Source organism: Lithobates pipiens, unplaced genomic scaffold, assembly GCF_037356315.1.
Source record: "Lithobates pipiens isolate NorthernLeopardFrog02 unplaced genomic scaffold, aLitPip1_a1.2 Scaffold_19, whole genome shotgun sequence".
NCBI classification, from domain to species: domain Eukaryota; kingdom Metazoa; phylum Chordata; class Amphibia; order Anura; family Ranidae; genus Lithobates; species Lithobates pipiens.
This window is the reverse complement of record NW_027507764.1, coordinates 292,050,885-292,076,461: the sequence shown is the minus strand read 5'-3', so window position 1 is coordinate 292,076,461 and position 25,577 is coordinate 292,050,885. Positions and strand designations below refer to the sequence as shown.

Below are 25,577 nucleotides of genomic sequence, written 5' to 3'. Positions count from 1 at the left end.
TTTCAAAGCTACATTAATTCTTGAATAAAGAATTGCAAAGGAATCTGTGCATGAATACTGAACTAAAGATCCTATATGCTTAGTTGGCTGTTCCATTTCTAACCCAAAAAAAAAAAAAACAGGTTGTAAAAATTACATATCTAAAAATACCTAGTAATTGCATTTCTTTGTTGAATGTGGCAATTAGGAAAGGGGAAGCAAGGATTAAGTGAGCATAATGATTCCTTAATAATGCAGATTTGTGTGTTCGCCAGACCATGCATAGACTCTCAGAAAAGAGGCATCAAAGCCAGAGATTTTTTTTTTTAATTAAGTGAAAGTAAAAATAAATTATTCATGCAGCAATACAAAATGTAGGTATATTTTTATCAGCATTCCCCAATAACTATACTCTCCAATGTTCAAATTCTTTGCCAATAATTTAAACAGCATTTTTGTCTTTTTTATTCGGTATATTTTAATGTTTTGCTATACAATAGTCTTTACACATTAACACAAATAGCAAAAAGACAAATCTAAAACTGGATGACTGTTTAAAAAATAATGGAAGATGGTAAAAAGAAACCTGTAGACTAAAGCAAAGGAGAAGTACACACAAAATCTATACTATACAATATGCCCAACAAAAGCAGTTTTTGTCTGAATGGTCTAACTGACTAGTTGAACCTTCTGACCATTTTGTTTTAGTCTCAGACTCTAATACAGGAAGTTAGAAGGAAATCTATAGCAATAAGGCAAGGCATGAAATAATTATTCCCTGGACAATAACCACAAACTGTGTAGACTCGAAAGGTCTTATTATGTTCTATGCTTAATCTTTATGGACGTGGAAAGGAGCATTTTCTCAGAAGCAACGTATCACAACCAGACCAGGTTTGCTGTCAGTGTACTTTGCCCATGGAAATAAGAGAATGCAATTTTTTACTTTAACCAGTATCTATAAAGGCACATATTTTAGATCAGTTGAAGGTAGTGACACTACATGTGATAGCTATGCTGATACTGATTGCTATTGTAATCTAGAATCAAACTGTTGTAGTATAAAAAAAATCCTAATACAATAAGCCAACAGATCTGTGACCAATTTATTTTAAATCAGGCCAGTTATTAATTTGTGCTAAGTGGCCAAAAAGCTTTATTTTTAGATTAATGGGAAAGTTCTAAAATTGTGTTTTATTGCTATCTGCATCCTACTGGGGAATTTTACCCTTTGTTCCAATCATGGAGACACTGATCAAAGGGCACATGTTTAACCACTTCGCGCCCAGGCGAATTCTGACATTTCTCTCCTACATGTAAAATTCCTATTTTTTTGCTAGAAAATTACATAGAACCCCCAAACATTATATATGTTTTTTTTAACAAAGACCCTAGAGAATACAATGGCGGTCATTGCAACTTTTTATCTCGCACGGTATTTGCGCAGCAATTTTTCGAACACTTTTTTCAGAAAAAAAACTATTTCATGCTTAAAAAAAAAAGTAAAGTAAAGTTTGCCCAATTTTTCTGCATAATGTGAAAGAGGAGGATACGCCGAGTAAATATATACCCAACATGTCATGCTTCAAAATTGCACACGCTCGTGGAATGGCGCCAAACTTTGGTATTTAAAAATCCCCATAGGCGACACTTTAAATTTTTTTACTGGTTATATGTTTTGGGTTACAGAGGAGGTCTAGAGCTAGAATTATTGCTCTCGCTCTAACATTCGCGGCGATACCTCACATGTGTGCTTTGAACACTGTTTTCATATGTGGACGGGACTTACGTATGCGTTCGCTTCTGTGTACGAGCTCACGGGGACAGGGGCGCTTTACTTTTTTTTTTTTATTGTTAATTTTATTTTTATTTTTTTAGTTTGACACTTAAAAAAAAGTCTGGGAAGAATAAAATTAAAAAAAAAACGATCCTGGCTTCCTAGCCAGATCGGCGCTGTTAATTTGAATACAGAGGCCGGGCGTGACGTCATAACATCGCGCCCGGCCTCCGAACGATCATAGAGACTCCGGGGATAATCTGGTCTGCCGGAAATCTCTATGGTAACTTGCGGGGGCCGGCGGATCCTGTGACCGACTCACCGATGGAAGCGGTGAGTCGGTACAAGCACCGGAGGGCGATGGGAGTGTCCCCTCTCGCCGCCCGTAAGAATGATCAAGCTGCGGAACAGCCGCTATGATCATTCTTATGGTGCAGGGAATCGCCGGCTGAAAACGTCAATATCTGAATGATGTCTGTGGCCTCAGGCATCATTCAGATATAACCACCGAAAGCCCATGACGTCAATAGACGTAGTATGGGCGCAAAGTGGTTAAACCTAGAGGTTTTGGCTGTGTTTGTATTTTAACCATAAGTATGTTGCACAAATATTTGTTTACATATAGGGTGGAGCACGTACATAATTAGTTGTGAGCCTAGGACATGATAATCTCTAAATACATAATCCACAGAAAGGAAGTTGCACTACCCCATATCAGTGTTTGCTAAATCCTCATCCATTTAAGCTGATGTAAACCCCAGCCTGATTCAAGTCATGAAGTTCAAGTAAGTTCAAGTAAGCTCAGATCATGGGAACAATTCATCATAGGAGAGGTGTTCTCGGGTAGATAACTGCTATGAACTTTGATCAATAAAGTTTTAGTGAATATTAATCTGCAGCAGTGCAGCTTGCTTTCTGTGGACACACAAATGAATGCACCTTTTTGCCAGCCACAGGCAGGTGGCTCTAAATGGTACCATTGCTTATCAGGATCTGTAAATACATAAATTATTAAACCTTGTGCAGTTTAATTGTCTGCATTATCTTAATATGTGATACTGGTTGGCCAGTTACACTGTATAATAAGACTATACTGTATCATTTTTACATCAAGGGTGAACAAACAAATGCAAAATTAAAAGTATAGTTAAATCATGGAGTCCACAGGCAATTTCGAAGCACCATGTGTTTCTACTCAAATGAAGGAGGCTCTAAACCTTAAGACCTTAAGACAACCATTGAAGTTTGCAGGCACTTTGGGTACTTGGCTCTTTGTATTTATCAAGCTCTGCTGTACATTAACAGCTGTTTTGTGCTACAAAAGACCTGTAGCAAATGACTTAAAATGTTATGAATGCATTTTCAATTTGGGAGCTGTGCCATAAAGCACAGTTATGAATTTGTTAGATGTCAAAGTAATTATAAGGAGAACTAATTCCCATTGCATGTTTTCAAAACCTGTAATAAAAACCAAGCTATAAAAGAGAAAAATAACCACTTGAGAATTTCTGAAATTGCTTAGTAATTCAGGCTTTCCTTATTGTCAAACCCTGTTTAGTGATGTAAAAATGGAGCATATGAAATCAAAGTTATGTGCTATAATTATGTTTAAATGTAGTTTTGTGTTCATTTGTTATACATTTATTAAAATTGCAATCTATTTGCTTTCAGTGGTAGCAACATTACCATGTTATAGTGAAGAAGTATAGTGAGATTTAATTTATACAAGGTATTCTGGTTGTATGAAGGTAACTTAAATGGATATGCAGCCCACTTTTTTTTTAACATCGTGAGAATATTGCAGCGCTGAGCAGTAAAGAGCAATATCAATGGATTTGAACATTCAAGGTTGATTTAATAAAGGCAAAAAGACTGTTCACTTTGCAAGAGCAATTGCACTTTGCAAAGGAATTGCCTTAGTGGTTAGTAAATGTGGTGCCCTTTCACTTTTCAAAAAATACCCAAACACATGCAAAGAAAATAAAAACCAGCATTTTTGCGTGATCAGATGATGGAAGTCTGTAGAGCTTCACCTCATTTACTAAGCTCTGGTAAAATCCTCTTGCACCATAAACAGCCTATTTGCCATTAGCAAGTCAATCCCATTGTGCCAGAAAATTGATTTCCTAAGTTAGCAGCAATATTCCAACCAGTAACATGCAATGGATAAATCTAGTTGTTAGCTGGTACCTTAAAGAGGAAGTAAACTTTCCCACTCTGATGCTTCTTTTCATTTAGTCTATTACAATAAGTAATTATCAAATTATAGACACTGTAATCCAGCCCAAACTTCGCATATTACTTACTGTTTAAAGAAACTTTAAAAAATTTGTTTCCCGGGGTAAGGCAGCGCCATCTTAAGTATTGTTTTTGAGTCCACAGTGGAGTGTATTTCCGCCCTTACATTGAGCACTTCCTGTACTGTTAACCAAGCCTCCTCAATCCAATGTTTCTATGGCAACCCTGCTTCCCTGCTCATACCTGACTTGTTTTATTTCATAGTATTTACTTGTGCCGATTATGTAATGTTTGCCTATGTCAGTCTTATCAGCTTCAGCTGATAAGACTGCAGTAATGCTGTCCGATGCCTTTTTTTCCACTCCATGTGATGTCACATGGTCACATGGGGAGTAGTAGGAAGCGATTATGCAGTCTCGTGGGATTCCAGTGTTGTGCCGTAGGAAGTTCTGATAATAGATAGACAAGCACACAGAGTATGCTGTAAATCATGGGAGATATGGGCATGCTCAGTGACGTAATTCTGAAGAACAAAAAGAATTACAACAATAATATGCAAGTAAGGAGATATCTACAAGCAGTGTTCATTAGGGTTTTTTATGCTAATTTACATGGGACAAAGTTGTTGGGGAGAGTTTACAACCACTTTAAATGTAATAAACAGTCAACAGATGTGTAGAATTGAGTAATGGTGCCCATATACTAGAAGAAAAATACTTCAAAAACCTGTCTTTTGGACAGTTTGTTTGTTTTTCAAATCACAAATCGGTGAGTTCAGAAAACATTTGGCAAATGGACAATAAGCCCAGGTTCACACTGAGCTGCGGGAATGAAGCCCTACAAGTTCAGCTGAACTCGCACGATTTCACTCCTGCATGTCAGTCCCGATTTCAGTTGCGATTTCACAGACATCTGTGCAGGTTTCTGCACAAATGTCAATGTAAATAGCAACCCGAAATCGCAAAAAGTAGTACAGAAATTACTTTTTTAAATCAGTGCAGCACCGCAGATTAGGACGGTGCCATTGACAGCAATTGCCGCCGATTTGACATGTAATTTCACATGTCAGATCGCATATCAAAATGCTCCAGTGTATACCAGGGTTAAACTGAAAGGTTAATGTGTTTCTCGCCTGTTAAAAATGTAACTGTTGGTACTGCAGATATGTGGCAAAAAAACGAACAAAAAATGATTCATATATGTCCATTGTATGATTTATTGTGGCCATTTACTTATATTGTATGCAGGCACAATCTACTTTTGCCATACATAAGGACATCTAAGGAAATGCAAATAGGCTACATACAATATGTAAGAGAAAAATGCATAATTCCACTAACCCCTTTAGGGATGAGAAATGTTATTTTGGGACATTTTCAGTGAATTGTTTTGGTTTAATTGGGAGTGAATTTTATTGAAATTCCATCAATCATCTCTGCTACCCAAAGATGCCCGATACGTAAATTAAGACCTGTTGCTTTACAAGATTCAATATGTAAATTAATAGAAATCTGTCAGAGTTGTGATCAATGAATCATACTCTGAATAGTCTGCAAAAGGAAAAAAATGCAGCCTTCTTGATTGCTAGCAGTGCTGACATCTGTCTTCCTCACTCAGCCATTACTGTTTATGCATAGTGGATTTTTTGTTCAACTGGGACTCTTCACTATTTAACAACACTTTTGTTCAACTGACTGTTGTAAAATTCTAAAGTGAAAGAAACACCAATATATTAGTTAATAAAATTAATGTGCACTCATGACTTTGGAGTCTTTCATTTAAAATCATTGCTAAAAATATGTCACAACTAACGTGGGTGGCATGCTTAACAACTGTTATTGTACTATACACCCCATAATTTAACAAAGCATTGATCAAAGAACAAATAAATCTAGTGTTTAGAAAAGATCATTCTTAGCATAGTTTGGGAAATACCATTTTGCTTGTGTTAATGAATACATGGAGTATTATATGTATGCTTAAAACATGTTATATGTACTTAAATTGTTAAATGCACTTAAAAATTATTTATACTATTACTATTCTAATACTCTGTACTTTAAAGAAGGTATTTGGCTTTGTGTTGCTTTCTGCCATCCTTTTCTCAGTTCTGTTTTGGCATCAGCAAATAAATTAACTTCTGCTGCTTGTGTAAAATACATGTTGCTGGTGTAATACAGAATACACGGGATAATATATATATTTTAAATACTCTATGCTTATTTTTTAAATGAATATACATGCTTAAAAATAAATTTATGCCATTGCTATGCAAAGACTCTGTTTGTTTTTTAAGGCTGGGTTCACAGCAGGGGTCTGGTGCGTCCCCATTCATCGTCCAATTTTGGTCCGAATTTTTGGCTGCATTCGTACCTGAAATGGACCAGAAAATACACAGGATTTCTGTGCAATTTGCTTTGGAGCTGCTCTGGAGAAGTGTGAACCGACTCCATTGAGAGCCCCCCACACTCTCCTGACATGCGAATTGGATGCAGGGAAATCCACATCCAATTTTCAATGCTGTGAACCCAGCCTCTAGAAAGTATTTGTCCTTGTGTTACTTTCTGCCATCTTTTCCTCCATTCTGTTTTGGCATCAGCAAATGAATGAACTTCTGTTGCTTGTGTAAAAGAATAGATGTTGTTTGTGTGTAAGAATACATAGGATATTTTATATATGCTTAAAAATGATTAAATACTGTATGCTTAATTTTTTAATATATATACTGTATACTTAAAAGTGATTGATACTATTGCTATACAAATATTCCTTTTGTACTTTTTTAATCATTATAATTTGTATTATTAACATCAATTTTGATTTACATATAAAAAAAAATATTCAATAATCAACTTACAAATAACATAACAAACAGATATAAAAAAATAATCATTGTCCCATTAACTATACACTTGTATATCATCAATTCCCTAAATATATTTATAGATACCGTTTATTTTACTCTGCTTTTCCTTTATCCTTCCCCCTATCATTATTCCTAGAAATCATATACATACACATAGAGCAGTGGTTGTCAACCCTGTCCTCAGGGCCCACTAATAGGCCAGGTTTGTAAAATACCTGATATACATCACAGCTGATATCATTTGCTGCTCAGTGATTGCAGTATTCTAGTCTGCATCTCCCCAAGGTAATACATAAAGCCTGGCCTGTTAGTGGGTCCTGAGGACAGGGTTGATGACCACTGACATATAACCCTCATGGTAGAAAAAAGGTTCATATAAACCAATTTTTACTTTTACAGTGAAGATTATTTGAAGATATCCATTGTTATTTATATGATTTATCTTCTGTGCTATAAATAACATCTAGTTAATAGATGTTCAAACTGCTGGTGTGTGTAAATATATATATATATCTTTTTCTGAATAGCCCAATAGACATATTTTAGGATCTAATAGTATCTGCGTTTGATGAAACTGGTTAATAGTGTCCACAAATGTTTGCCAGTACCAAAACAATTTGGGACATTTTCATAGCATGTGTAATAGATCAGCAGATGGTCTCAGGAACCAAGAACATTCTGATGTACCTTGCCTGCCCCATTGGTATAGTTTAGCTGGGGCCCTATGCACTCTATGAATTCTATACAGTTATATACAATTGGGTTAGACATTGCTGGGATGATACAGATACCAATTGTACTTGTTCCAGAATATTCGGCCATTGTTCATCTGATATGTCTACTAAGTCCCTTTCCCATCCCCTTCTAGCTGGATAAGTAACCTCCTCCCTAGATTTCTCAGTCAGACTACTGCATATAGACCCCTTTTAACTTGTGTCTTTACAATAAGATCTATAAGTGGCATAGTTTGTATCTTTAACCTATTATTATCTTTGAACTGAGCCTGTAAGGCGTGTTTTACTTGCAAATATTGGAAAAAGGTATCATGAAGCAAGGAGTATTCTATTTGTAATTCTTGAAAAGTTTTTAGAATATTATCAGAATATAACTGTGAGATATATTGAATCCCTAATTCTCTCCACGCCCTAAATCCTTTCAGTTTACATATTATCTTATATATTATATTTTCCCATAAAAGAGCGTAATGCATAATGCTTCATTTCCTGCCACACTTTATTCATCTATATTAGAGTGGGTCTTTGAGGAAAATTAACAAAACACCCTTATTCCAACTGGGCTATTAAATGATTACGGGAGCATTTATTCAGCAACAGTGATTGAACTGGATCGTCCATTCTATGGAACCCCATCCTGCTATCTTTTGAAGTTGGGCGGCTAGGAAATACATCCTCGCATTTGGCACGTCCAATACCCCCTTATCTTTAGGAAGTTGTAATGTAGAAAGCTAAATTCTGGGATTTTTACCCTTCCATAATAGGATACAAAATAAAGAATCTATTTTTTAAACCATTTAAGAGGAATCCATACTGGTGAATTGTGCAAAACAAAGATTTGCTTGGCCCACTAGTGATAGAGCTAATTTAGTCAAAATTTTGCTTTTCATTAGTAAAGTAAAGGCATCAAATTATGATTTATATATTCCTCACTTTTAAGAGAGACCCATATGCCAAGATATTTAAAAGATGTAGCTATTTTAATCTGATTTGCAATCTGAGGTAAAGTTAAACATATCTCATCTACTGGAATTAATACAGATTTATCCCAATTTACGCTAAAACCCACAAAAGAACCAAAGGTTTCTACTAGAGTCATAACAGAAATCAATGATTTATCTTTATTTCCCAAGAACAATAGAGCATCATCAGCATATAGAGTTTATCCTCCCTTTCTCCTCTCCTAAACCCCTTAATAGTAGTTGTAGTTTGTCTAATTGCTATCGCTAGAGGCTCTATGGCTAATGCGAACAGTAATGGGGATAGCGGGCATCCTTGCCTTGTGCTTCTAGAGTAAAAAAGTTTGATGTAGAATCATTAATATGTACACATGCTTGTGGGGCACAGTATAATAATTTAATCCATCTCACAAATCTTTCTCCCAGGCCATAGATCTCCAGAATTTTCCACAAATATGTCCACTTGACGCAGTAAAACACTTTGCCTGCATTGAGGGACAATACAGTTCTATTCCCTATATTATCTGGTGTCATCTGTAAATTGAGGAATAATTTCCTCAAATGTATTGTTGTGGACCTACCTGGAATTAAACCTGTCCGGTCCGGGTGTATTAGCCTTTCCATAAAGCTGTTTAATCTAGTAGCAAGGGCCCTTGCAAGGATCTTAACATCTGAGTTCAACAATGAAATTGGTCGATAAGATTCCGGTAATGTTTGATCTTTATCTGGTTTATGTATTACTATAATACTAGCATCATTCATGGATTCTTGGAGTTTAAAGGAATCATGCGCCTGATTTAACACCTTAACCTCCCTGGCGGTATGATTCAGTCTGGAATTAGGTGCTGAAAGCGGTACAATTATTTTGCATGGAAATCTGGCGTTTTATTTTGTGGTCCTGTAATTCTTAGGAATAACGCTCTTTTTTTTTTTTTTTTTTGTCACATCAGTAATTTTTTGCCAGAGACTTAATTCAGCTTGCTGCTCATTAATGTCTCGTTCATAATTTCACATCATCGTGGCTTATTTAATTACATAAATTTTCACAAAAAATTCATTGTGATCACATAAAAATGTCATATTATTTAATAAAATACAAACAAGTAAAGTAAATGAACTTTCTCATAGTGTATGCCATAACTATACCTATTCCCCTGGCATCCCCTAGCTAAATTAAAATGTTTCTCCCCCACCTCCCCCCCTCCATCCCCGCAAGATCCCCACATACACATGATTACAATATGATCTCCTCACTCCTCTCTCCAGTTCTGTACCAGTAACGTTCGCGAGTTAACTAACAGGTTCCTGGAGAGGCCAGCAGGGAGGAAAGAACAAAAGTATAAAAATAATAAAGAAAGAAAGAAAAGAAAAAAAAAAGGAACACCGGACGTTCATAGGGAAAATCAATTTTCCGTGTAAAAGCTGCAGCCCGTCCACCTATAGTAGAATACCCAACTTCCCCAGACTAGACCCCCATAAGCTCCTAAACTTCTTGTTGTTGCCCTGTCTAGTGAAGAAGATTCTTTCATTAGCAATTGTCGTTTTTATGTTTGCCGTCCAAGTTTCAACTGATGGGCCTAGATGTGAATGCCATTGTTGAGCAATTAATTTCCTTGCTTGGAAGAGACATCTAATCACTGGTATTTAAATGAATAAGAACGTGTATCTATCACAGGGTGGTGTCTGTGGATACACTAATTAAACAAAATGCCACGTCCTGTTTATCACTTTGTAAATATAGACATTAATAGGAAATGGGGGGAATTGGGGAGAAAAAAATAAATATGGATGAAAGAACCTTCACATAAAAGACCTCAAAAGAAAAATTGTGGGTTCAATTGGACTTTTTAGGCATAAAAGAAGTTGTAAACACAACCGATATAATCACGAGAACTTATCTCTATTTATTATCAAAACAATAAATATAAACAGCCAATAGAATAAAATAAAAAAAGGAAATACATTTTTTTTTTTACAAACACAAAGAAATTTTGTTCCTCCTTATACATACACATTTATGACCTAATAGATATCCTATCAAGGGTAATATAGTCCACTCAAAATTTCCAAAAAGGAAAAACAAAATACATATTTATATAAATATAAAGTAGAGGATATCAACCATACAGTCAGAAATTACATATGTTCGGGTGCTCTACATGTTTCGCGTCTACTAGATAACGCTTCTTCAGGAGCTGATAAAAGTGTTCTATATTATAAGGAGAAAAAATGGAATAAAATAAAAGAAAAGAAAAGCATATATATGTATACATATAAGATAATAAAAACGCATTCAAACTATATGTATCCGAATAAACATAGCATATTTCACTATACCACCTATCCAAATGCTAAGGTGTTTCATGGAAAAAAAAAAAGGGGGGGGGAGGAGTTTGGACGTGAGGGACATCACAGTGTGGGGGTGGATACAACATTCTTATTTTAAATCTTTTTATATTCATCCATAATTACTTACATTTCTTCAAATATATCCCAGGAATGGGGAACCCAAGCCAGCGAGGCAGGCACAGAGATTGACAAAATTTCAGGCACCCATTTTTCCAAAAAACAAGGAAAAACAAAAGGGGAGGGGTGAAGATTAGATGGTAAATGAAGAAATAGGTTTACAATTGGTGGGATCACTTCAAAATTATGTTGAGCCCTAGAGCTTCAAACATACGGTTTTAGTAGGTATTCATAATCTGTAGATAGCCAGATGGTAAATGGTGATAAATACTCTGGGTATCCCCTGAGCTGTATGAAAAAAGCATAATGGGAAGGATATTTTAAAATTTAGTATGAGACAATCCAAGTGTAAAATATGTGTAAGGAGTGAAACAGATTAGAGCTTGTTAGTAGAGTGAATTATTAATTGTTTAGACCTCAACAGAGGCGATAAAAGGAAGAGCTTAGTAAAACTTATTTTATAATCTAAAAATAAAGAGTAAAAAATTACCAGTGCTCTAGGGGAAACTTGTGGTGATAATTGGGAAGAAGTTAAGAAATGTCTCCAGTAAAAGTGAAAAGGACGGAGTGAGAATATAATTATGCAGATTAATTACCTTTAAGTATAGTGATCCCCTCCAAAGACAAATGGCAAGCCAAGTTCCTGCTGGGTAAAGAGGGACGAGGAAAGGGGGAACCAAGAAGGCAGACTCCTCAGCCCGTTCACCCCTACAGTGTTAGTTGTTTTGTAAAAGTTATAGCCGCTGTCTGTGGACACCAGCCACGTGTGTCCTTTTATGAGCATCCATTCCGGTAGTGACGTCACTTTTTTTTTTTTCATCTACCCGACCAGCGTCTCTACCGATACATCCGGCCAGGACGCCGCAACCGGAAGTGCGGTGTCCGCGCATACGGCGCATGCGTTAGATCGCGGACCAGACAATGCCCAGCCACAGTCACAAAACATGTACCGGATCAGGGGGGAAGCATCAACCTATGTTCCCCCCCGATCTGCGGAGCTGAAAGGCCCTAATTGGATGCATCGGACGGGGACATACTAGGGGGGACTGTAGATGGCCAACAGGCCCCCATGGTTGAGCGCAAATACCCCACGTCCCAATTGGGAAACCCATAGGGTCATCGGGGGTCGCGCTCGCATGGTCGCACACTGTGAAAAAAAAGAGGAAAAAGGGGGAGGGGGGGGGGGAAACGGGGAAGGGGGGAAAGGAAACATATTATTGGTTAAAGGAACACCTGAACATTGATAAGGTAGTGGTTACAATAAACATACCATAATTATTACAAATCAATTTTAATTATTACAAAGAAGAATCCTATTTAGTTAACAAGCCATTACTCAATAATAATAATTACTAATAAAATCCTGATGCAATGTAAATACAATTCAAAATACAGCAAAATAAACATCCACATGTTAGAATTAGCTGAATTCCACATCAGGTTATTATCTACAAAAGCGAGAGATACAAAAAAAAAAAAAGGGGGGGAAGGAAGAAAAAAGAAAAAGGAGAAAAAAAGGGGTACATTCTACAAGAACGATTTGTATGATTGAGTCTCATTTAAGCCAGGGGCTTGAGTAGCATTTAGTTTCTCGATCCAGATCGTTTCACGTTGTAGAATGCGTTTATCCCAGTTTCCTCCACGTGGGTCTTTTGGTATGATCTCCAGAATACAAAAAAGGACACAGGTTGCGTCGAAAGCGTGGCATAAGTTGACATGTCTACTCACTGTTGTTAACATTTTTCCATTGGAGGATATATATACATGATCCTTAATGCGTTGCCAAAGGCATCTCATAGTCTTTCCGACATAGAAGGCTCCGCATAGGCATGTCATTAAATAAATAACGCCTTGTGTTTTGCAATCTGCTCTAGACTTTAGGTAGATAAACTCACCATTTGGAAGTGCGACTTCTGCACCCTGTTTCACCCAGGGGCAGAAGTCACAGGTTCCACATTTATATAGGCCACTACAGTTTTTTGTCTCTTGTCCTTTAGGTGAGTAGAAACTTGATACTAAATGATCTCTCAGTGAGGTAGTACGTCTGAATGTTAGCTGAGGTCTTTTACCTATATATTTCTTGATTACCGAATCTTGGTGTAGGATATGCCAATGATTAGTGAGAATACTACAGACTTCTTCATGTTGAGATGAGAAGCGTGTTATCAATCTTGTGCTAGTTTGTATTTCAGAATTACATTGTTTCTTTGAATATAATAAGGTGTTTCTAGGTTTCCTGCATGCGCGATTATACGCCCTTCGTAATTGGGATTTACTATACCCTCTGGCTAACAAACGTGTACGGAGGAGACCCGCCTCTCTGTAGAAGTCGTTAACATGAGTACAGTTTCTACGTAGTCTAACATATTGTGCATAGGGAATGTTTTTTACCAGTGAGCTAGGGTGAGCGCTTGCTGCATGGAGTAGAGTGTTTCCTGCAGTTTCTTTGCGATACAATTTGGTGGCCAGGCAGTTGTTCTTGTCTTTAAAAATTGTTAGATCTAGAAACGTTATTTTTTGAGGATCCATATTCAAGGTGAACTTTAAATTATATGTGTTGGTATTAAGGGATTCGATGAAGTCTGTCAGACTCCTAATCGTTCCCGTCCATATTATAAAAATATCGTCACCTATTGTAAACCTATTTCTTCATTTACCATCTAATCTTCACCCCTCCCCTTTTGTTTTTCCTTGTTTTTTGGAAAAATGGGTGCCTGAAATTTTGTCAATCTCTGTGCCTGCCTCGCTGGCTTGGGTTCCCCATTCCTGGGATATATTTGAAGAAATGTAAGTAATTATGGATGAATATAAGAAGATTTAAAATAAGAATGTTGTATCCACCCCCACACAGTGATGTCCCTCACGTCCAAACTCCTCCCCCCCCCCCCTTTTTTTTTCCCCATGAAACACCTTAGCATTTGGATAGGTGGTATAGTGAAATATGCTATGTTTATTCGGATACATATAGTTTTAATGCGTTTTTATTATCTTATATGTATACATATATATGCTTTTCTTTTATTTTCTTTTATTCCATTTTTTCTCCTTATAATATAGAACACTTTTATCAGCTCCTGAAGAAGCGTTATCTAGTAGACGCGAAACATGTAGAGCACCTGAACATATGTAATTTCTGACTGTATGGTTGATATCCTCTACTTTATATTTATATAAATATGTATTTTGTTTTTCCTTTTTGGAAATTTTGAGTGGACTATATTACCCTTGATAGGATATCTATTAGGTCATAAATGTGTATGTATAAGGAGGAACAAAATTTCTTTGTGTTTGTAAAAAAAAAATTTTTTCCTTTTTTTTATTTTATTCTATTGGCTGTTTATATTTATTGTTTTGATAATAAATAGAGATAAGTTCTCGAGAGAACATATGGATAAAATCACCAGTCATGCCACATCTAGGGAAGTGGTCGTTGTTTCTCCATCCTAGTTTGAACATTCTCTTAGGGGTATGATACACCCGATAGAAAAAAAAAAGGTGGGAAGCTTTCTGGGAAGGGGAGATCGAGACTCTGGTGCCATAGTCAATTATCCGATCCCAATCGGAATTAGACAGAGGGCCTACATCGTTCTCCCATTTTTTCCTACTTTTAAGCAAGGCTTCATGATCAAACGTTTTATCCCCTAATCTAGCATACATATAACAAATCAGTCCCTTGAGCGTGTCCTGGGACATGATCTGTGACAACACAGGCATCTGAATCCATTGAACCCTTTGAGGTCCAAATTGTGACTGGACTGCATGCCTAACCTGGAGATATTTATAAAAGGCACGGTTCGACAATGAGAACTCCATTTTAAGCTATTGAATGATTTAATTTCTGAACCCTGGAATATTTGAATTAGATGGTTTATACCTTGGTTCACCCATTCCCTACATCTCTCGACTTTAGCTATTTCGGCCAGGTTTCTATTATTCCATAAAGGGGCCAATACGGATACCCCCTGGTATCCTAGTATAGCCTTAACTGTTTTCCAGAGTTTAACAGTCTGGTTGATTGTTGGGCAACTTATACCGAACGAGTTTGCCTCAAGGGCCTCAATAAGTGTATTGTGGGGGCATCCTAGCATTAATAGGCTATGGCGTGGCGAGCCCTCGCTTGATATCCCTGCTCCTGCTAGATGCTGCATCTGTGCCGCCAAATAGTAAAGCCTAGGATGTGGAACCGCCATCCCCCCATCCTCCAACGGTAGCTGCAACGTCCGTAGACTAATCCTAGGCGGCCCCTTTTTCCATATAAAATCTCTAAACAGAGATTCTATTTTCTTAAACCACCGCGAGCCAATCCATACCGGCGAGTTATGGAGAAAATATAAAATTTGGGGGAGCCAAACCATCTTAACCAAGTTACAGCGTCCCGCCATCGATATGGGGAGGCGGCTCCAAATATCTGCCTTGTCTTTAAAGCGGGAGTCCACCGGGACTCCGCGTTTTTTTTTTTTTTTTTAAAAGCCAGCAGCTACAAATACTGCAGCTGCTGACTTTTAAATAGTGACACTTACCTGTCCAGCGCGCCCGCGATGTCGGCACCCGAAGCCGATCGCTCGCTCGTGCCGCCGCCATCTTGGGTATGGGAATCAGGAAATGGAGCCTTTCGGCTTCATTTCCCGGTTCCCTAATGCGCATGCGCGAGCCGCGCGGCGCAATCCGGACGGTCCCCGCTGCCTCTGGGAGCTGTGTGTTTCCCAGCAGGCAGCGGGGCACTTGCTGAAGGGGGCGGGCGCTTGCGGAAAGGGGCGTAACGTACGCCCCTTTCCGCAGAGAGCTAGCCCGGAAGTGGGTGCAGTTAACTGGATTATCCAGGTAACTGCACCCCCCTCCCCCCTGAAAGGTGCCGATTGTGGCGCCGGAGGGGGGGGGATTCCGATGAGCGGAGGTCCATTTTAGGGTGGACCTCCACTTTAAGTTTCAACAAAAGAGGGGCTAAGTTATCTTCCAGATACCCATTTACATCCCTTGCCATCCAAACCCCCAGGTACTTAAATTTCTCTACCACCTTCAAGTTAAAAGTATCTTGTATTGCATTGATGGCCCCCATATCTATCGGGAGTAGTGCCGATTTATCCCAATTGATAGTCAATCCAGATACTTGGCCAAATTCCCTAATCATTTTCATAGCCGCTTTCAGCGAAGCTTGAGCCTCTCCCAAAAAAAGCAAAATATCATCGGCAAATAATGCAATCTTTTCCTCCATCTGACCTCTCCTGAATCCCTGAATGTCTGGATTAGCTCTAATAGCTATGGCCAATGGCTCCATTGCCAGGACGAAAAGCAAGGGGGAAAGGGGACAGCCCTGCCTCGTTCCTAGTTCCAGTTGAAACGCATCAGAATACTCGTTATTAATTTTTATTTTTGCGCTTGGATTAGTATAGAGCATTTTTACCAATTTAATAAAAGTTGGACCAAACCCAAATCTAGTAAGTACTTCAAACAAATATTCCCACTCAAGACAATCAAAAGCCTTGGCTGCGTCCAAGGCTAGTATTGCCCTGGGGCCTCCATCGTCTACCGGAATCTGGACATTCAACTGGGCTCTACATATATTAATGCTGGTAGACCTGTTTGGGGTAAATCCCGACTGGTCAGGATGGATGAGCGTGTGAATAAACTTTTTTAAACGCGTTGCCACTATTTTCGCTAGGATCTTTACGTCAGTGCAAAGCAGCGAAATCGGACGATACGAAGCAGGATCCATAGGGTCTTTCCCCTCCTTGGGGAGAACCACTATATTAGCTTCCAGCATTGAGGGAGGCAGCGTCCCCGCCTCCAAAGCCTGGGTCAATGCCTCCAGCAACTCTGGCAGCAGGACCTCACCATATTTCTTATAAACCTCGAAAGGAAACCCATCAGGTCCTGGTGATTTTAGATTGGGCATCTCCGCCACCGTTTTACGAAGTTCATCAATTGTTATTGGGGCCTCCATTGCCATAAAATCTTCTACTGATAATGTTGGTATACTTATATTTCCTAAAAATTTAACCGCCGTTCCCCCCTCTCCCCCCCTCTGAGATTTATATAGAGAACGATAATAATGGTGAAATATATTTTTAATCATAATAGGATCAGAAGTGATCTCCCCCTGACCGCTAGTACCGTTGAAGGGGCAGTGTTTGTTTTAACCAATAGAGACAATAAGCGACCCACTTTTTCACCCTCCCCAAAATTCACCTGTCTCTGAAGTATACATCTATTATCTATCTTTCTCCTGATAGTCATCGTATAGTCTTGCTGCTTTTCTATCCATACCTTCTGAGTAAATGGGGTTGGGCTAATAATATACTGCTGTTCTGCCCCTAGTACTGCCTTCCTGGCCTGCTCTTCCTGGTTCCTCATCTTAGCTTTATTTCCAGCAATTTGCTGGATAAAGAGTCCCCTTAGAAAAGCTTTTAGTGAGTCCCAAATTGCTCCCGCCGATGCAGTACCCGCATTAATATAAGTAAAGTATTTCAGTTCAATTATTAAACGCTCTGGATTGTCCAGCATCTCTAACCATGAAGGATCAATTTTCCATTGCCCAGGGTATTGCTTATTCCCCACAATAAGCGTCAATGTTAAAGGGGAATGGTCTGAAATCCCCCTTGGGCCATATTGTACTGCCTCCACCAAGGCCAAAGCTTGGCTATTCACCAGGGCCATATCTAATCTAGATAAAGTAAGAAAAGACGTTGAAAAACAGGAATATTGTCGCTCTAACGGGTACCGGGTACGCCACGAGTCGCATAATCCCACTTCCTGCAGAAAGCGAGACAATCTCGTCTCGTTCCCTGCCGTTGTTGAAACTACCGTTGGGAATCTATCTAAGGACTTATTCAAGACTTCATTAAAATCCCCCACTGCTATTACAGGGATATCCGATTTATCTATTGTAAATAATATTAGGTCGTGTAAAATCTCCAATTTAAATGGAGGTGGAACATATATATTTGCTATCACACATGGGTTATTTTCAATACAGCAATATAAAAAAATGTAACGACCCTTTGCGTCTATACGACTGTTAAAGCAAGAAAACAAAACCTCCCTATCGATCAAAATGCTCACCCCTCTTGCATATAAAGAAAACACCGAATGAAATTGGGTTTGGAATTTCTGGCCATGCAGGAGCGGGACCGTCTCAGCGGTCAGATGTATCTCCTGTAAGCAAAGCAATCCGGGCCCTAGGCCCTCTAGTGCTGATAGCACCACAGCTCTCTTGGTCGGATCTCCCAAACCCCGGACATTCCATGACATTACCTTAATTCTTTTTGGCTGCATCACGTACTAATAACCTATGTAATGAGCAGGTTGTGACAAAAAACAGAAAAAAAGAAAAAAAAAGAAATAGAGAAGGAGGAAAGAAAAAAGACCTTCTCCTTCCCACAAAATACCGTCTTGTCATTCCCAAATACATAAATTTGATTATTGTCCCCCCAATTGTGGTACCTCCTCTCACCTCCTCCCAAGAGGTAGATCCTTAATCTTGTGTATACATATATTAGTGCTCTATTTCCCAACCTTCCCACCTTACCCTCCCTTTCCCTAAACTTAGAACCACCCCCCTCCCCACCCTCCCATCTCGCCCTACAGGGCTCCCCCCTAGGGGTTGACCCGTGACCTTCCTACACCTCATCCACCTCTTACATGCACTATCTCTACTTAGTGCATCAATCAACAACCAAACCCAAAACGAGGGGCAAAAATGCACCCCTCTACACTCACCCATAAGTATTCTGTTATCTTCAATCCCTCAAAGTACAGCCCCCCTATTTTTTATACATATAGTGAATGTGCAAAAAAATATTAATATCTCGTACCCTATCTTTATCCCCCTCATCCCCCACACAGCAAATTACAAACAATAAAGTTATTAAATCATGAAAACCAACCCAGTTACATAGGTCTATAACTCTTTTTTGTTTTCTTATAACCATTGGGTTGCCTCCCTCGGTGTATTAAAAAAAAGCATCCTACCTAGTGCTATTACCCTCAGTCGAGCTGGATAGAGGAGAGCGTAATCTAACTTATACTTGATCATACTGTGCTTGACTGGAATGAATTCAGCTCTACGTTTCTGGAGATCTGGGGAGAAATCAGGATATAAATAGACCCTAGCCCCCTCACATCTGATGTCACCCTTCTCCATGGCTTCCCGGAGAAGGGACACTTTGTCATGGTAGTTAAGCACTTTGATCAATATGGGCCTAGGATGGTCCCCCATGCGGCGTACCTTAGCTGGAGTTCGATGTGCACGTTCTATTGCGAATAGGGGACTAAGAGCGGTGGCCCCAAAGAGATTCCGAAACCACCCCTCTAGAAAACCTATTAAATTAGCGCCCTCACATTGCTCGGGGAGGCCTAACACCCTAATATTGTTTCTTCGGCTCCTGTTTTCCATCTCGTCCAATTTAGCTGCTTGGCTATCAACCATATTTTTAAGAGATGCGACTTCTTGCTTCACAGGACTCAGCTCGTCCTCAATCACACCTACACATTCCTCAAGATCGGAGGTCCTTAAAATAGTCCTATTTAATTCTTGTCTCATAGATAGTTGTTCCTCTTTAATGGATCTCAGCTGGCTATCAAAGCTAGATATTGAGACTTTACATTCTTTGATCGCATTTAGTATGTCCCTTAATGTAGGCTCCTCCTCCAGCGTATCAGGTGTAGGTGTATTGTTACTGGCTGACGTATCGGCCACTTCTATGTTTGCATTGACCATTACAGTTTTTCCTCCCCCTGATCCCTTAGTACCTCCAGATTTAGAAACCAATGGGGTGAGAGGGTTAATCGCAGAATGACCTTGGCTCTTTCTGTCTCCAGACGAGTTTTTCGAATCTTTGTTCTGTAGAATATTCTGTTGGCTACTTGTCTTAGGGGGTGAGGCAAGGCCCGAGTGTGCGTATCGTTCTAATTTTGCAGCCGCAGTCGAAGCCATATGATTGGCTTTATCCTTAGCCGAGCGGGTGGTTTGAGACCCCTCCAAAGGAGGTTGCTCTTCAGGAGACCTTTTCCTAGACATAATTAGCTTTGGATAAATACCAGGATTTTTCCACTAGGGCTTCCATACACCTCCGTGACACTCTCACCCAAAATTTCCAGGAGTAGCCTACTCTTTAGGTGGAGAGAGGCAAGAAGTGATTAGCTGTGGGATATCTCCACAAGCTTAAAACTCCTCAGCGCTGTCTGATCGTAAAAATGTGAAGCGCCTATATAAAATGCATCGCATGCGACCCAAACTTGAGTTTTAGAAAGCAAAACGGAGGAAACAGCAGTGCAGAAGTGCAGGACTACAAGCATATATGCAGAGGTATAAACATTTCGTAGAAAATAGATAGAAATTCTCCAACCACTTGGAGGAATAACGCTCTTAAATCTCTTCAAACCAGAGTCTAGCAGACATCCCGGGTATGATAAAGTTTTTAATATAATAAAGAATATTAAAAATTATTCAATAATGTAATCAAATCCTAAAACACGGAAAAAGGGACACGTTTTGGTTACTATGGACAATCTCCAAATTCCAGGCAGAAAAAACAGTATTTATAATATAAAAGTGCATGCAGGGCACTGCACAGACCACTAGGGACAAAGGGGGTGTGTAATTTTTAATACAGTACTGTAATCTGTAAGATTACAGTGCTGTGTGTGTTTTGTGTCTTTTTACTTTTTGAGTTTGCCGCCATTCTTCGCTCCCGTGCGCCGTAACGTCGCAGGGAACGGAGCTCGGCGGAATTCGGCACTGTGAATCGAGCGGAGGACAGCGCTGGATCCAGGGGACAAGGTAAGTAACTCTCCCTGTGTCCTCCCCTGCATCCAGCGGTGCAATCCCGAGTCTGGCTCGGGGTTACCGCTCCTGCTAGTAAATTCCCAACCCGAGCCAGACTCGGGATTACCGCTAGGGAGGTTAATATATCTCAATATATGTTATATATTTCCGGCGGTAAACTGTCGGTGCCTGAGGACTTCCCATTAGGAGATTCTGAAGCTTGCTTTAGTTAATTCCTCTAATGTTAGTGAAGAATTAAATCTTTTTTTATCATCACTAGAATTTCAAATACTTAGGAGTTGTAATTTCCCGCCAAGCTTCTGAATTTATTCCTTTGAGTTTGACGCTGATTCTGGGAGATATAGGGTCGAAATTCCAAGTATGGAAGTCTCTACCATTATCTGTATTAGGATGTATTAATCTTCTATAAATGAAAATCATACCCAAATTTATGTACTTTTTTAGACACTCTTCTTAGTGGCTTCCTATGTCCTTTTTTACAAAATTAACTGCTTGCCGCCCGCCTACCATCGAATGACGGCGGAGCAGTGTGGCTCTCGTTCTGGGGCACGCAGCATGGTGATCATGGCCACGCCATGTTGCTAGGACACAGTTCTTTAACCATGTGATTGGCTGTGTCCAATCACAGTCAGTCACATGTCAAAAAAGAAGTACCGGTAATCAGCACTCCTCACCTCACACTGACAGAGTGTGTGGCGAGGAGAGCCGATCAGTGGCATCTCCACGCAGGGGGACATGTAGGAATGTAATCAGGGCACTGATCATCAGTGCCCTGGTTACAATATTGCAAAATAGTGTCACAAATCAGTTCCCACCATTGCCCACCAATGCCAGCAATCAGTACCCACCACTGCCCACAAGTGCTTTCAATCAGTGCCTGTTAGCGATGCCAGTCAGTGCTTTCAATCAGTGCTCCCTATCAGTGCTGCTCATCAGTAATGCCCATCAGTGCCGCCCATCAGTGCCACCCATCAGTGCCCATCAGTACCGCCTATCCGTGCCGCCTATCAGTGCCCACCAGTGCTGCCTATTAGTGCCCATCAGCGCCACCCAGCAGTGCCCATTAGTGCCGCCTATCAATGCTCATCAGTGCCACATATCAGTGCCACCTATCAGTGCCCATAAGTGTGGCATATTAGTACCTACTCATCAGTGCCACCTGATCAGTGCCCATATGTGCCACCTCATCAGTGCCCATAAGTGCCACCTCATCAGTGCCCACCAATTCAGCCTATCAGTGCCCATCAGTGCCGCCTCACTAGCACACATCAGTGAAGGTGAAAAATGACTTAGTTACAAAATTTGCTGACAGAAAAAAGTAAAAAATATTTTTTTTTTCAAAATTTTTGGTCTTTCTCTTTTCGTAAAAAATAAAAAACCCAGCAGTGATTAAATACCACCAGAAAAGCTCTGTTTGTGTGAATAAAATGATATAAAATTTGTTTGGGTACAGTGTAGCACAACCCCTCAATTGTCATTCAACGTGCAAAAGCTCTGAAAGCTGAAAAATGGCTTGGGCAAGAAGGGGGTGTAAGTGCCTGGTAGGAAAGTGGTTAAACAAACTGATCTCATCTTTTTTTCTGGGTATCGAAGAATCCTCGGTACAAATTAACTACTCTGATGTGTCCTTGTGAGCAGGGAGGACTAGCCTTCCTGAAACTACATAGATACTTTATAGCCACTCAGTTGGTTACGGCCGCATGGTGGCTGAATGCTGATATATATATAACTCCTCTACTAGATTGGAAGCGGCAGTAGTAGGCTCTGTGGATGCCCTGAAGGCTCTTTTATTTAGGGGCTGTAGGGCACCATATCAGCTGACCCCTTCAATGCTTATCACTATTTGAGCTTGGGAAGCTGGTCTTAGATGTGAGCATTATCCTCCTTTATGGTTTTAATCCTACTCTTCCTTAATTTTTTAAAGCAACGGAGCCTATTGCATGGACCAGGTATAATATTAAACTACTTTCTCACGCGATTACTGATCCGAAACTATATACCTTTTCTACACTAACTTCGACTTTTAATGTTCCAAGCTCCTATTTATTCATACCTTTCATGCAGAGTTTCCACAGGATAGTTTAACGATTAGCCAATCGACTTTAGAACTAGTGCTTAGGTCTGAGTGTCTGGATAAGCCCACCTTGAGATTGTATTCTTATCTTCTATTAATTTCTATCCTGCCATTAGAGGCTCTCAGAGCTAGGTGGGTACAAGATTTAGATATGGAGGATTGGAGGGGTGTGCGGGATTTCCCTCTGCGATCTTTGATTTCCTTAAGAGATCGTATGATTCAATATAAATTGGTACACATATTACGCCACATAGACTTAAAAAGATAAATCCTGTGTTCTTCGGAGTGTTGGCGATGTGGCGCGAATCAGGAGAATTTTACACATATTTTCTGGACTTCTCCATATATAGCTATCTTTTGGATGGAAGTGGTGGATTTATTGAACTCTACCACTTCTGTTCCCTTAACGGTTTCAATGTCTTTCTGTCTACTGAGCCTGGTAGAGACTATTCTTCCCACAGTGTCCAGGCAAGTGTTTGCTAATAAAACATTATTTTACGCAAGAAAAGCTACTGCGCTGCATTGGTAGAAACCTCGCCTACTCTCTCATATTGGAAACAATTGGTGAATAATAATCTTCCATTGTATAGAGATACTTACATGAATATGGGCTGCCCTAGTAAGTATGATAAAGTGTGGGCAAAGGGGCTGGACAAACCGTATACAGCATTGAATGCCCATGTGGGGCCATTGTTTATAATAGGTGTGCTCCCATATGAGAAAAGTTTGGGGTCATTGGGGAAATAAGGAACTAAAGTTTACTTTAAAAATCTTTTGCTCTTTTTTTTCTCTTTTTCTCTCCTTTTGGATTAATAATTGATATACTGGATTTTGGGATTTTGAAATTGTATTATTATATTTTTGGTTCAATGTGTATGATGTCTTGTTGTGTTTTGTTTGTCTGTTAAGAAATGTAATACAAAGATTTTTTGTAGGGGGGGTAAGGAATCTCTAAGATCCATTTTCTAGGAGGTCTTACTCTCATATAAATTACCATAAAAGGTACAAAAAGAGGATATAATATCCTCCTGATTATGAGAGATTTCTCTTGTTGACATACATAAGGAATATAATTAGAATGAGTCTGAGATTTAGTTGTTACTGCCAGCATTTTCCCATGAATTTATCCTTCCTCATAACACCTACACTTCGCAAAGAATTGAGCTTGTTTGGCTTTTTCCATAACTGTCCCTTTGTATAGTAGTTGTATATCTTTCCAAATAGAATGGTTTATTGGAGTAGGATTCTGAATATATTGAAATTATTTTTGTTGTACCTCTCCTGCTAGTCAAGTCTCCCACTCCACACAAGATTTTTAAACCTACTAATAGCTTGTATTTGTAACCCTCCTAAAAAGCCTTCATAGTGTCCCATACTACTGGATGGATAACAGATTTAGCATTATAAAGGAAAAAGTCAACCAAAGACTGACGAAAAGAATCAGCTTGTGGCACCTGCAGCCATGAGGCATTCACACGCCAATTAAATTGAATACGTGGTTGCATTTTTTTTAGAGACAGTAAAATTGGTGAGTGATCTGAAATATTTCTAGTTAAGTACTGCATACCAGAAACAAATGGTAGAGTTACGTCCATACCCAGGACTAAATCAATCCTGGATAGGGATCCATAAGTTGAGGAACAACATGAATAGGCATGGATCGTAAGGTTAAATACCCTCCAAATGTCGAGTAAACCCAATTCCTGTAAATGTCTGTCAAAGGGAGTTTCTACCCATGGACTAACTGGATACCGACCCAAAATCGGATTACAAACATTATTGAACTCATTCAATGGTATACCATGATGGTTTGCCAGAAACATGCTAATTTTACACAATACTTCTGAGCTATATGGCGGAGGAATATACACTGAACCTACAATATATACCGTAGAGAATAGCATACACTCCAGTAGGACATATCTACCCTTTGGATCTATCAATGCCTGTCTGCAGAAAAATGTAATTCTAGAAGATATCTATATACAGGCATATGTAGAATATACAGAGTGATATTGAATAGGATACCTCCCACTCTATAGTATTGAGGTTGTGCCCTGAGGAGATGTGTTTCCTGCAGGCAGACAATTGATAGATCATGTTGCATTAAAGCAGAAAAAAATAGCTCTCTTCCTTACTGGTTCCAGGACATTAATGCTATTTCAGCAGTCATTTTTTACTATTTTTTAGTGAAAATAGCATAGCAGTATCACAGCAATGAACATTATCAATACCCCAATCAGACTCATCCATTATATCACATATTTGCATACTTAATTTGATAGTATCTGTATATAAGCCCCCCCAAAATATATATATATATATATATATATATATATATATATATATATATAATCAAAACACAAATAAAACATTTTTCCTCTAGAAAAAACAGGGGGGAGGAAAAAAATAACACAAAAAACACAATACAAAAAAAAAAGTTCCAGGCTAGATCATAATCTATCATCCCATTCCACCCAACAACTCAGGTATGAGAGGAAAGGGAAGGTAGAAATAAGACATTGAAAAATAAAGGCTATTCTCCCACTGCCTTTGGTTAGTTACAAGAAGAACATTCTAAATCTAACATTATTGAAACATCAAAAATAAATCATGTTAACTAGGCATGTTTTCATAGTGAGGAGACAGATATTGTTCATTTGTATCCAGCCAGGAAGTAGCCGCTTTAGGATTGTCAAA

At 39.1% G+C, this 25,577-nt stretch overlaps 1 protein-coding gene across 2 annotated transcripts in view; it reads left to right on the top strand.

Annotated features, from left to right (window-relative positions):
- The window catches only part of GABBR2 (gamma-aminobutyric acid type B receptor subunit 2), a 984,619-nt gene that overhangs the window by 587,519 nt on the left and 371,523 nt on the right, over nucleotides 1-25,577 (top strand). The gene's annotated exons all lie outside the window — the stretch shown is intronic.